Source organism: Schistocerca gregaria, chromosome 4 (genome assembly GCF_023897955.1).
Source record: "Schistocerca gregaria isolate iqSchGreg1 chromosome 4, iqSchGreg1.2, whole genome shotgun sequence".
Lineage (NCBI taxonomy): Eukaryota > Metazoa > Arthropoda > Insecta > Orthoptera > Acrididae > Schistocerca > Schistocerca gregaria.
The window spans coordinates 504,990,237-505,001,815 of NC_064923.1; the positions used below are offsets into that span (position 1 = coordinate 504,990,237).

The 11,579-nt window shown below is 42.8% G+C and overlaps 1 long non-coding RNA gene across 1 annotated transcript; it reads left to right on the forward strand.

The window, feature by feature from the left end:
• The first annotated feature begins 9,677 nt into the window (after nucleotides 1-9,677).
• On the forward strand, nucleotides 9,678-10,195 carry LOC126268108 (uncharacterized). The gene is made up of 3 exons (XR_007549091.1): nucleotides 9,678-9,765; nucleotides 9,843-10,033; nucleotides 10,123-10,195. It is a non-coding gene; the product is annotated as an uncharacterized LOC126268108 (long non-coding RNA).
• The last annotated feature ends 1,384 nt before the right edge of the window (nucleotides 10,196-11,579 follow it).

Sequence of the window (11,579 nt, forward strand, 5' to 3'; positions counted from 1 at the left end):
AAGGCCTTGCTGACCCAAACACGGTGCAAGCATAGTCAAGACGCGATCGGACGAAAGCCCTATAAAACTGCAGCAGACGCGCCAGATCTGCTCCTCAGGACCGATGGCTCAGACACTTCAAAATATTCAGTGCCTTCAGGGCCCGCACCTTGAGGTCTTTAAGGTGAGGCAACCACGACAACTTGGAATCAAAAGTGAGGCCCGGAACCTCACAGTGTCCCTAAAAGGAAGAACGGTGTCCCTCAGACGCAATTCAGGGGAGGTAAAAGGACGCCGAGAACGATTAAAATGAACACACACAGATTTGTCCGCAGAAAAGGTAAAACCCGTCTTTGCAGTCCATGCCTCTAAGCGCTTTATCGTAAGCTGCAGCTGCCGACTAGCAGTGACAAGACTGGAGGAAGAACAGAAAACAGCAAAATCGTCCACAAACAAGGAGCATTTGGCAGGACTCCGGATAGTGGACGTGATACTGTTAATAGCGACGGCAAAGAGGGTGACACTTAAAACGCTGCCCTGAGGAACACCATTCTCCTGCACGTACAAATCAGAGATCACATTTCCAATCCGATACAGAAAGAGGCGGTGAGAAAGAAAGGACCGAATGAAGATGGGGAGACGGCCACGAAAGCCCCACTCATAGAGTTGATTGAGGATAAGGCGGCGCCAAGTAGTGTCATACGCCTTATTATTGTCACAGAAGACACCTAGACAATGCTGGTTACGTAGGAAGGCCTGCTGGATGGCGGCCTCAAGCAGGGTCAAGTTGTCTACAGTGGAACGACATCTCCGAAAGCCACACTGAGAGGGGCTAAGGAGCTGCCTGGTCTCGAGCAGCCAAACCCGGCTTCGGTTGACCATGCGTTCCAACGTCTTCCCGACACAGCTTGTCAAAGCAATACTGCGATAACTACTGGGATGCGTTCGGTCCTTCCCTGGTTTGAGGAGGGGAATCAAAATCGCCTCCCTCCACGAGTCAGGGTACTATTAGTACAGCACCACATAAGCTATATTCAGGAATGTGGTGCTGTACTAATAGTAATGTTTATAGTGTAACTCATGTAAGCCTTCCCTCAAACCTGTCATGTTATATCTTCACAGATCCGATGATGGCACCGTTATTGTGTTGATACCGCTCATCCAGTAAACAGTGTTTAAGCGATCGTGGCATTTGAATTATTTATTAATTGAACAAGAATTTCATTTCTAGGTTTTGCATTTTCGATCGCGTCCCGAACATGGCAGACTAATGGGATTACTTTGCTTATAGTAATGCAAGCTCCCCTTGAAATTTCTTTTTTTTAATTTTTCAAATGGTCGTGGCTATACAGCCATTTCTTTGACACACTCTAATTCTCTGCTCTACTCCCTCAATCAAAGAAATAAACATGGTGTAGACAAACACAAACGCGATGATTGGTCAGAAGCCGTAGCACACGTACACACGCATTGTTACGCTCTCGGAAGTAGGTATTAGATTAAGTTACATAAGACGAAACTGAAAGATATTCTAAAGGCATCAACGTTTTTCTAGATCACGCTTTATTTATGTAGTTTTTATTTCAAAACTCGTGTACGGACACAGTACTGTTTTGCTCTGATCGATGCGCCGTTAATACGCAGTATGAAAATGGCTGACAGTGAGTCTGCGTCCTGTTCCTTAGTGAAACATGCGTGTGGACACACGGTTAAAAAGTGACGAGAAATATGTTTTTCATAAATATAAGAAAAAAATAGGCCTTGAAGTTATCCAAAGGATTGTATTTGGTTCAGTCGAGATTTAAATACATCCCGCATGTATAGCGGAATCGGTAGCGTAGTGAATTGGTAATCTGGTGCAGTTCATGGATTGCACGTTCAAGTCTCGCCATGGTTGTCCTTTTCCTTTTTCGTTCAATTTGAAATACCTGCATCTCGTAATTGCGAAATTCGTCGTCATTTTTTATGAATAAAACACGTCTTGTTGTTCCTAATTGCATACTGCCCGCGAAATTTCTGTTTTCATTTCAAATATAACTTCTTAACTGTCTATATTTTATTAAGAAAACATAACAACTTAATTTTAGGACCAAAATGAAAAGGTAAATAGTCTTTTATACCACTGACGTAGTCTCACACGAACCAGTGAGATAAGTGTCACAGAAACATGAAAAACAATCATCGAACACACCGTAAAAAATGCCCATTTTCACATTTGCCACTGTATCATTACAATATGAACCCAACAGAATTCAACTGGAGCCAAGTTAAGGGATTTGTCGTGAGAAATAACGAGACTATTAAACTGCCAGACGTACTGGAACTAATGCAAGAAGCTGTCACAAGTCAGTGCCGAACGCTGGCGTGATATACAACGGCATGTCATGAAAGAAGAGGAGAAAATGCGGCATCTTCGTGGATTCTGTTGTTGATCGACTCATTATCAACGTAGCAGTTGATAGTTCCAGAACTGAAATATATTGATTCAGATAAGGAAGGATGTAAGAGAGTTCCAGACGACTAACTGTAATTAATACCTGTAGTGGGCTTCAGTATTCAACAATACTGTGAAATCCCAGCAGTATGCTTTTGCATCTCACATAGCTCACTCAGAAAAATTACCCCGTGAAAAAGTTATGAATTTTCATCATTTTGTTTATAATTACGATACTATGCCAGGTGAACACGAGAGCATTTTATACCTTTCGTCTGGCCACCTGAGAAGCATGCGGTAATCCTGGAGTTTTGCCGAATATTATTTCATTCTCTTAAAAATTAAATGACATTCGAAGCAATGTTGTCTCTTCGCTCGTCTCTTTTACGGTCTGGATGATGATGATTAGTGTTTTAGGGCGCACAACAACGAGGTTATCATCGCCCGTTCCCAAAATAAATGTTGACGAGTGCAGCCAAGATCTGTTAAACAAGGATCAATTCAGAGCCGATCTTTGCGAGAATTGTAAATGCTCAAATTTCAAGATTGGACACAGCACATCAAAACAGGCAGATAAAACTAAAATTAAAATACCAGTACAAAACAGGTAAAAATAATTAACTGTGTCTGGGTGACAACGTACAAATAATGAGTGACCAAACCAATTTACAGCACATTAAGATCTCAATCCCAATATTTTGGGAAGAAGTACAGACATCACACAAAAACGTAAAACTCTAGCCACACTCGCTTCATTATTAGTTAAAATAGAGGGCAGGTCTGGTGGGAAATTGAAATCTTCCCTCAAATCCGCATATAAAACACACTCAGTTAAAATATGTCGTATAGACAGCTCTGTCCCACATGTCTGACACGTTGGTGGCTCCTCACGACGGAACAGAAAACCGTGAGTCAATGGACAATGTCCTATTCGAAGCCGTGTAAGGGCTACTTCCTCAGCTCGTCGTTGTCGGAAGGAGGTAAGCCACGCTTGGACAGAATCCTTCACAGCTCGCAACTTATTATCCCTCACTTCCAGCCACTGAGCCCGCATGACCTTCCGAGTCACGAATGATGTTATTGCCTGCAGGGGGACGGAACAGCGAGCAGGAGGTGGGATGGAGCAAGCCTCCTTGGCAGCCGCGTCTGCAAGTTTATTTCCAGGAATTCCTATGTGCCCTGGAACCCAGCAGAAAATCACATCCTTACCCGGCTTTTGGCCTCTTTCAGTTCTCTCTCTCTACCTGTCCCTTGAGTAACTAGTCACTTGCACTGACGCTCTCTTTAATATATTTGACAATATGTCAGATCTTACTTATCAATTCAGTATCGTGTTTTGCAATATCGATGGATTTTGTTATAACAAAGTTAATTGTATCGGCAAAACAAGAGATAATTTACAACAGGCACCTAGGAATCCCACTCATGATGGAAATATAATGGCAACAAATATAGCTGATGTTTTAAATCGAAAGTGGTGTCAGTGACCATGACGCAGTTGTGGTAACAATGATTACCAAAGTCCAAAGGATAACTAAAACAAGTTTAAAGATATATATGCTCAGTTCAGTAGATAAAAAATCAGTAGTGTCATATCTCAATAAGGTACTTCAAACTTTTAAGTACAGGACAGGAGCATGAAGAAGAACAATGGCTCAAGTTTAAAAGAATGTTACCCATTCACTGTATAAATATGCACCCAATATACTATAACAGTCCATAAACTCCAAGGTATACAGTCACTGTAACGGAACTTCTAAAGAAACAGAGATTACAACACAGTAGGTGAAGAATAAATCATGAGACAACACGTTTGGCTGTCAAGAGAGCAATGCGTTATTCCTTCACTGACTGCCATAGCAGAATATTATCAAGTGATTTTTCACCGAACCCAAAGAAATTCTAGTCGTATGTAAAGACTGTTAGTGGCACCAAGGTTAGTGCCCAGTCCCTAGCGAATGAGGCAGGAACTGAAATTGAGTGTTGCAAAGCAAAAGCTGAAATGCTTAACTCCGTTTGCAAATGTTCCGTTATAAAGGAAAACCCACGAGAATCCTCCCAATTTAATCCACTTACCGCTGAAAACATGAATGAAATAAGTATTAGTGTCAGTAGGATACCTGTCAGATTCTGTATTGAATTTGCAGCTGAATTAGCCCCTTTTCTATAATCTACTGTACATCCCTCGAACAAAAAAAGTGCCCAGTTCTTGGAAAAAATCACAGATCACACTTGTCTGCAAGAAGGATAGTAGAATTGATCAACAAAACTACTGTCCAACTTCCTTGATGTCAATTTGTTGTAGAATCTTATTACATATTCTGAGCTCAAACATAATGAGGTATCTTGAGCAGAATGACCTTCTCCATGAGAACCAGCATGGATTCTGATAACATGGATCATATGAAACCCCCAACTCGCACATTTCCCACATGACTTACCGAAAGCTTTGGATCAAGGCAATCAGGTAGATGCTGTATTTCTTGATTTCCGAAAAGTATTTGACTCAGTACCACACTTACGCTTATTATCAAAAGTACGATTATATGGAGTATCAAGGAAATTTTGTGACTGGAATGAGTACTTTTTGATAGGGGGATTTAAAGTCATTGTCAGATGCAGAAGTAACTACGGATCTACCCCAGGCAAGTGTGTTGGGATCCTTGCTGTTCTTGCTATATACACTCCTGGAAATTGAAATAAGAACTCTGTGAATTCATTGTCCCAGGAAGGAGAAACTTTATTGACACATTCCTGGGGTCAGATACATCACATGATCACACTGCCAGAACCACAGGCACATAGACACAGGCAACAGAGCATGCACAATGTCGGCACTAGTACAGTGTATATCCACCTTTCGCAGCAATGCAGGCTACTATTCTCCCATGGAGACGATCGTAGAGATGCTGGATGCAGTCCTGTGGAACGGCTTGCCATGCCATTTCCACCTGGCGCCTCAGTTGGACCAGCGTTCGTGCTGGACGTGCAGACCGCGTGAGACGACGCTTCATCCAGTCCCAAACATGCTCAATGGGGGACAGATCCGGAGAGCTTGCTGGCCAGGGTAGTTGACTTACACCTTCTAGAGCACATTGGGTGGCACGAGATACATGCGGACGTGCATTGTCCTGTTGGAACAGCAAGTTCCCTTGCCGGTCTAGGAATGGTAGAACGATGGGTTCGATGACGGTTTGGATGTACCGTGCACTATTCAGTGTCCCCTCGACGATCACCAGAGGTGTACGGTCAGTGTAGGAGATCGCTCCCCACACCATGATGCCGGGTGTTGGCCCTGTGTGCCTCGGTCGTATGCAGTCCTGATTGTGGCGCTCACCTGCACGGCGCCAAACACGCATACGACCATCATTGGCACCAAGGCAGAAGCGACTCTCATCGCTGAAGACGACACGTCTCCATTCGTCCCTCCATTCACGCCTGTCGCGACACCACTGGAGTTGGGCTGCACGATGTTGGGGCGTGAGCGGAAGACGGCCTAACGGTGTGCGGGACCGTAGCCCAGCTTCATGGAGACGGTTGCGAATGGTCCTCGCCGATACCCCAGGAGCAACAGTGTCCCTAATTTGCTGGGAAGTGGCGGTGCGGTCCCCTACGGCACTGCGTAGGATCCTACGGTCTTGGCGTGCATCCGTGCGTCGCTGCGGTCCGGTCCCAGGTCGACGGGCACGTGCACCTTCCGCCGACCACTGGCGACAACATCGATGTACTGTGGAGACCTCACGCCCCACGTGTTGAGCAATTCGGCGGTACGTCCACCCGGCCTCCCGCATGCCCACTATACGCCCTCGCTCAAAGTCCGTCAACTGCACATACGGTTCACGTCCACGCTGTCGCGGCATGCTACCAGTGTTAAAGACTGCGATGGAGCTCCGTATGCCACGGCAAACGGGCTGACACTGACGGCGGCGGTGCACAAATGCTGCGCAGCTAGCGCCATTCGACGGCCAACACCGCGGTTCCTGGTGTGTCCGCTGTGCCGTGCGTGTGATCATTGCTTGTACAGCCCTCTCGCAGTGTCGGGAGCAAGTATGGTGGGTCTGACACACCGGTGTCAATGTGTTCTTTTTTCCATTTCCAGGAGTGTATTAATGACCTTGCAGACAATAGTAATAATAACAACATTAGGATTTTTGCAGAAGATGCAGTTATCTATAGTGAAGTAAAGGCTGCATAAATATTCAGTCAGATGTTGATAAGATTTTAAAGTGGTGCAAAGATTGGCAATTTGCTTTAAATGTTCAGAAATGTAAAATTGTGCACTTCACAAAACGACAAAATTTAGTATCCTATGACTATAATATAAATGAATCACTGTTGGAATTGCCAAATGAATACAAATACCTGAGTGTAACACTTTGTAAGGATCTGAAATGGAATGATCACATAGGTTCAGTCATGGGTAAAGCAGATGGTAGACTTTATTTCATTGGTGGAGTACTGGGGAAGTGCTATGAGACTACAAAGGAGATTGCTTACATATCACTTGTGCGACCCATCTTGGAACATCGTTGAAGTGTGTGAAATCTGTACCAGGGGATATTGAACTTATACAGAGAAGGGCAGCACATGGTCACAAGTTGGTTTAATCTGTGGGAGAGTGTCACAGAGATAGTGAAGGAACTGATCTAGAAGACTATTGAAGATAGACATAAACTATTCTGAGAAAGCCTATTAACAGCGTTTCAAGAACTAGCCTTAAATGATGACTAGGAATATACTACAATCCCATTCTGATGAGTCATCATTGGCTTCCGTTGCAGAGGTGGCAGATGACGTTGCTACATACGCTAAGAGCGTCGACTGTAGTGTAGCGAAAGCTCTGTCAGCTATTTGTAGTTGCCTGTCGAGAGACTGTCCTTCGTATGCAATCAACGTCAGTTGTACTTGATGAGGAAGCTGTCTTTCATTGAATATCATGCTTGTGTCGACTATAGTGCGTAAATGTCTCCAAAATTCAGATGGACTTCTGTCCCCGCGTTTCTCCTGATACATAACCCGGGAAAGACGGTGTTCAGGTAATTTCATGCAGCTAGCGATCAACGCCGTTTTAAGTGTGGTGTATGATTTTTGGAGCGGTGGCTGTATGATCATATCAGAGACTACCGCTGTTGTCCTCTGATCCAGGTTGCTAATTGCGAGAGTGAATTTTTCGCGGTCTTCGGTTATGCATTGTTACTCGGAGATATTCTCTACTATCGCAAACCATACGTCTGGTTGCGCAGGCGTGAACTGAGGCGCTCTGAACTGCAACCGTGGCGCGGTTGATAACGGCGCATTCGCGCTTGAAAAATCTTCGTCATGTGAGTATGCTCGTGGTGTGGCTGTTACTACCGGAATCTGCAAAATTAATGGATTCAGTTTTGCTACCATTCTTCGGTGTTGCAAGCTCCAAAGGCCCAGTCTCTTGCTGTAGCCATCGTATCTCGTCGTTTGTTGCTTGCAGAATTTTGTTAGCTTCTTCCATTTTCGGCGAAACTGCCGCACAATATAAAGTTCCGAGAGCTTTTCTTATTTTTCCCGGGATCACCAATTATGTAGGCAACAAATTAAACCCACATAGAGCTTCGCACAAAAATACTTTCTTTTTCCGACTTAGCAAAAAAAAAAAAAAAAATTAACTGATCTAACCGTCAAAGAGTAAAGACTTAAATCTAACGTTCGCTGCACTTGCAAGGAATAAACAAAGTACACGTAACTGGCTACTCCCAAGTTTCCACAGTACGGTACCATTACACCCCTCTGTAATATACAAGCTATCCCTGCAAGATGCAAACCAATTGGGGATTTCTGAAGAATGGTGTAAAACTAGTGCTGGTCTGCAGATGCGTTTAATGGCGGGTAAATCGAAGGTGCAACTAGTGCGCCACATCCGGTGATCGCCAAGCTAATTGAAGGGTAGCCGGAGGAAACAAGCGTCGCGGTGGAATATCGCTGGTCAAATGGAGTTTCCGACGAGTGTGCTCCACCCGGGCCTTTCTGAAACTAGCGCAGGAGGCGAAACAAATGAGGCGGTTGTTTCAAACCGATGGAAACGTGTATATGACGTATTTTTGTATCCCACATAGTAGTGGGTATTTTGAAGTTAATTGAGTAATCACTGTTTTTTTAATTGTAAAATAATTCGTTTCTAGGTATGTCAAACCGTAGATCGGTTAAGTGGCAGTTCTTTGAGACAGGGGATGAACGATGCCAAAAGCTACGTGTAGATTGTGTGGACGACTATATGCCACACGTGGAGGAACACCTAATCTTTACTACTGTTTAGTCCGCCCCCGGTAGCTGAGTGGTCAGCGCGACATAATGTCAATCCTAAGGGCCCAGGTCCGATTCCGGCTGGGTCGGAGGTTTTCTCCGCTCAGGGACTGGGTGTTGGGTTGTCCTAATCATCATCATTTCATCCCCATCGACGTGCAAGTCGCCGAAGTGGCGTCAAATCAAAAGACTTGCGCCCGGCGAACGGTCTACCCGACAGGAGGTCCTAGTTACACGACATTTACATTTTACGACCATTTAAAAAGATTTCAGGATGACTCCTATAATAATGAAGTGCAAAACAACATAGAAGTCGTAAACTATGGAAATAAAAGTGTCGAAAAAAAGAAAATAAACGACACATTTCATTATTTCCACAATACAGCCATTCATAATTGTGAACAACAGAGCATTCCAAAAATCAGTGGAGGCTCTAAATACTCGCTATGCACTACCTGGAAGGCATGCTCTTTAAAATGTAAGTTTATGACAGTTAATGGATTTCTGTAGCTGTACTGCGAGAAATATCAGAGGCGCTAGTTATATCGGCTAACATACAATTCGAAAACATTATTCCCTTTGTAATGTAACTATTTGTGTAAGTACCGTTCGTGATATTAACTTGCAATTACTAATTACTTCCACAGGATATTTTACAAGAAAAATATATGGCTATAAAACATGCAGTACTCATAGATTTATCTCAGGTTAAAACAGTGACGCTGAACACTGACTCATGGACTTTCAGTAGGCAAGTTAGCTACATAGCAGTGACGACATAATTCATAAAAGATGCAACGCTGACTTCGGCATGTTATGACTGCTCCGTTTTTAAAGAAGACCTCATGGTAGATAATATCGCTGATAAACGTAAAGAAATAATGGAGACATGGTGTATTTCGAGCAGAGTAACTGCCATTGTCACAGATAATGGCGAAAATATGGTTGCAGCCGTAAAACATCTGTCCATCTGCCATATTCATGTGTGGCACACACAATAAATTTAGTTTTGTTGGACGATATAAAAAATACTCCCACACTGGCTGTGCTGTTATATAATTGTGGTGACGTTATTTCAGGTAAGTCAGATTTTTTATTTCCGTCACTAACACATGTAAGATGTCTGCGTAACAATAATTTTTAAAATTCGTGTCAGGCAAAGCAATATTGCTAACGCAGAATCAACAAATGTGCAAGATATCGCAGGGAAACAGCGATTACGTCAAGTGCAATATGTTGTGACAAGATGGAATACCACATTGGCTATGATCACACGTTTGCTAAAAGTGAAAGATGAATTGGTCCTCGCTCAGTCGCATTTGGCAAACGGTCCTCGGTTTCTTACAGGTCTCTATACATGTGTGATTATAATACATATAACGTTTTCCAGTTACTATTTATTTAATTAACGAACCCCACTTGTTTTGTTTCAGCAGAGGATTGGACAGTGAGTTTAATTAGTAGTCGTTAAATACAATGATTACTGTTCTCTCAGGTGAATATGTGACTGCCTCCCAAATTATTCCACTAGTTCACAGTGTCTATTTTAAACTCACTCACATGAATGACAGTCTGACCACCAACACTGCTAAACTGTATTTAACATCTATTAAAGAATCGATTGAAAAACGCCTGTTTCCTTCTAAACACGCATTGTCACAAAGTTGGCTACCTTTTTTGTTCCACACTTCAAGAAGTTAGCGTTTCAATCTTCCCTGTGTGCTGAAGAAGCGAGAAGTATGGCGATGTCAGAAATACAGTGCTTCCTAAAGAAGCAGGAAGATAAAATTTGTGCAAACAATGCAATCAGTTACTGGTTGTAGTTCCTGGAGTGCAGGATTACTAGAGTTATGGCAGAGAAATTAAAGGCCCAGTGGCCATCGTCAACTGCAGTCGATGCCACAATATGTGTGCATCAGTATGTTGAGAATTCATGTATGCCACAGATGACAAATCCTGTGGAATGCTGGTGCTGGGAAAATCTTAAGACAGGGTTAAGTGATGTTGTCAAGTGGTACTTGAGCATTCCAGCAACATCTGTACCAGCCGAAAGAATATTTTCAAAAGCTGGAGAAATTATTTCTGACAATTCATTTCACCCAGAAACATCCAGAAAACTGATTTATCTGAGTGGAAAAAGGAGTATTTATAACTTACTTACAGTTGAATCAATTAAACATTATTATTAAATGTAGTTACTGCTATATATAATAAAATAATTTTTTCTTTTTATGCACGAAGTAGATTGGCCTTTCTTCTTTGTTCTCAATTTCTCTTGTGCTTCCCATCACTCTACTCTTCAATTCTTCATGATAGATAAGTCTGGATAGAGGAAAAGATAATAATTACATGTAGGGGTAGCTGCAACGGTTTCTTTAGAAATTGTTCGATGTAACTATAGATCATGTCACCTAGGACAGCGCTTCCGTGCATAGAGGCAGAGTGGAAAGGAAGCTTGGTGGAATGTGAACTGCGCATGCGCTGCAGCAAAGAGTGGCCAAACAAAGTCCTTGTTGCCGAACTGCGTTGCTGTGGACAACAGCCAGGGTCGTTTGCTTATGGTATATAGTATTAAACGTTCAAATCTATGTGGGGAATAATAAATATTCAAACCAATTTCGATCAGTTGTTATGAGAGAAATATTAATTCACGCCTTGATGATGCTGCGTCCACTGCTACACCAATTTACTCTGAGTGACATCGGGAGGCGAGAACAGCTGACACAGCTTTGTGAAGACGTTAAGTAAGATTCTTCTCAAAATGACAGTAGTCAAACGGTAAGGTCATTGAAACTGCTTACAATAATTACCATTTGAACTGCATTATAAGTAAAAATTTAATACACAACAAAATTATTTTCAAGCACAAACCTAAATCATTATATCTGCTTGA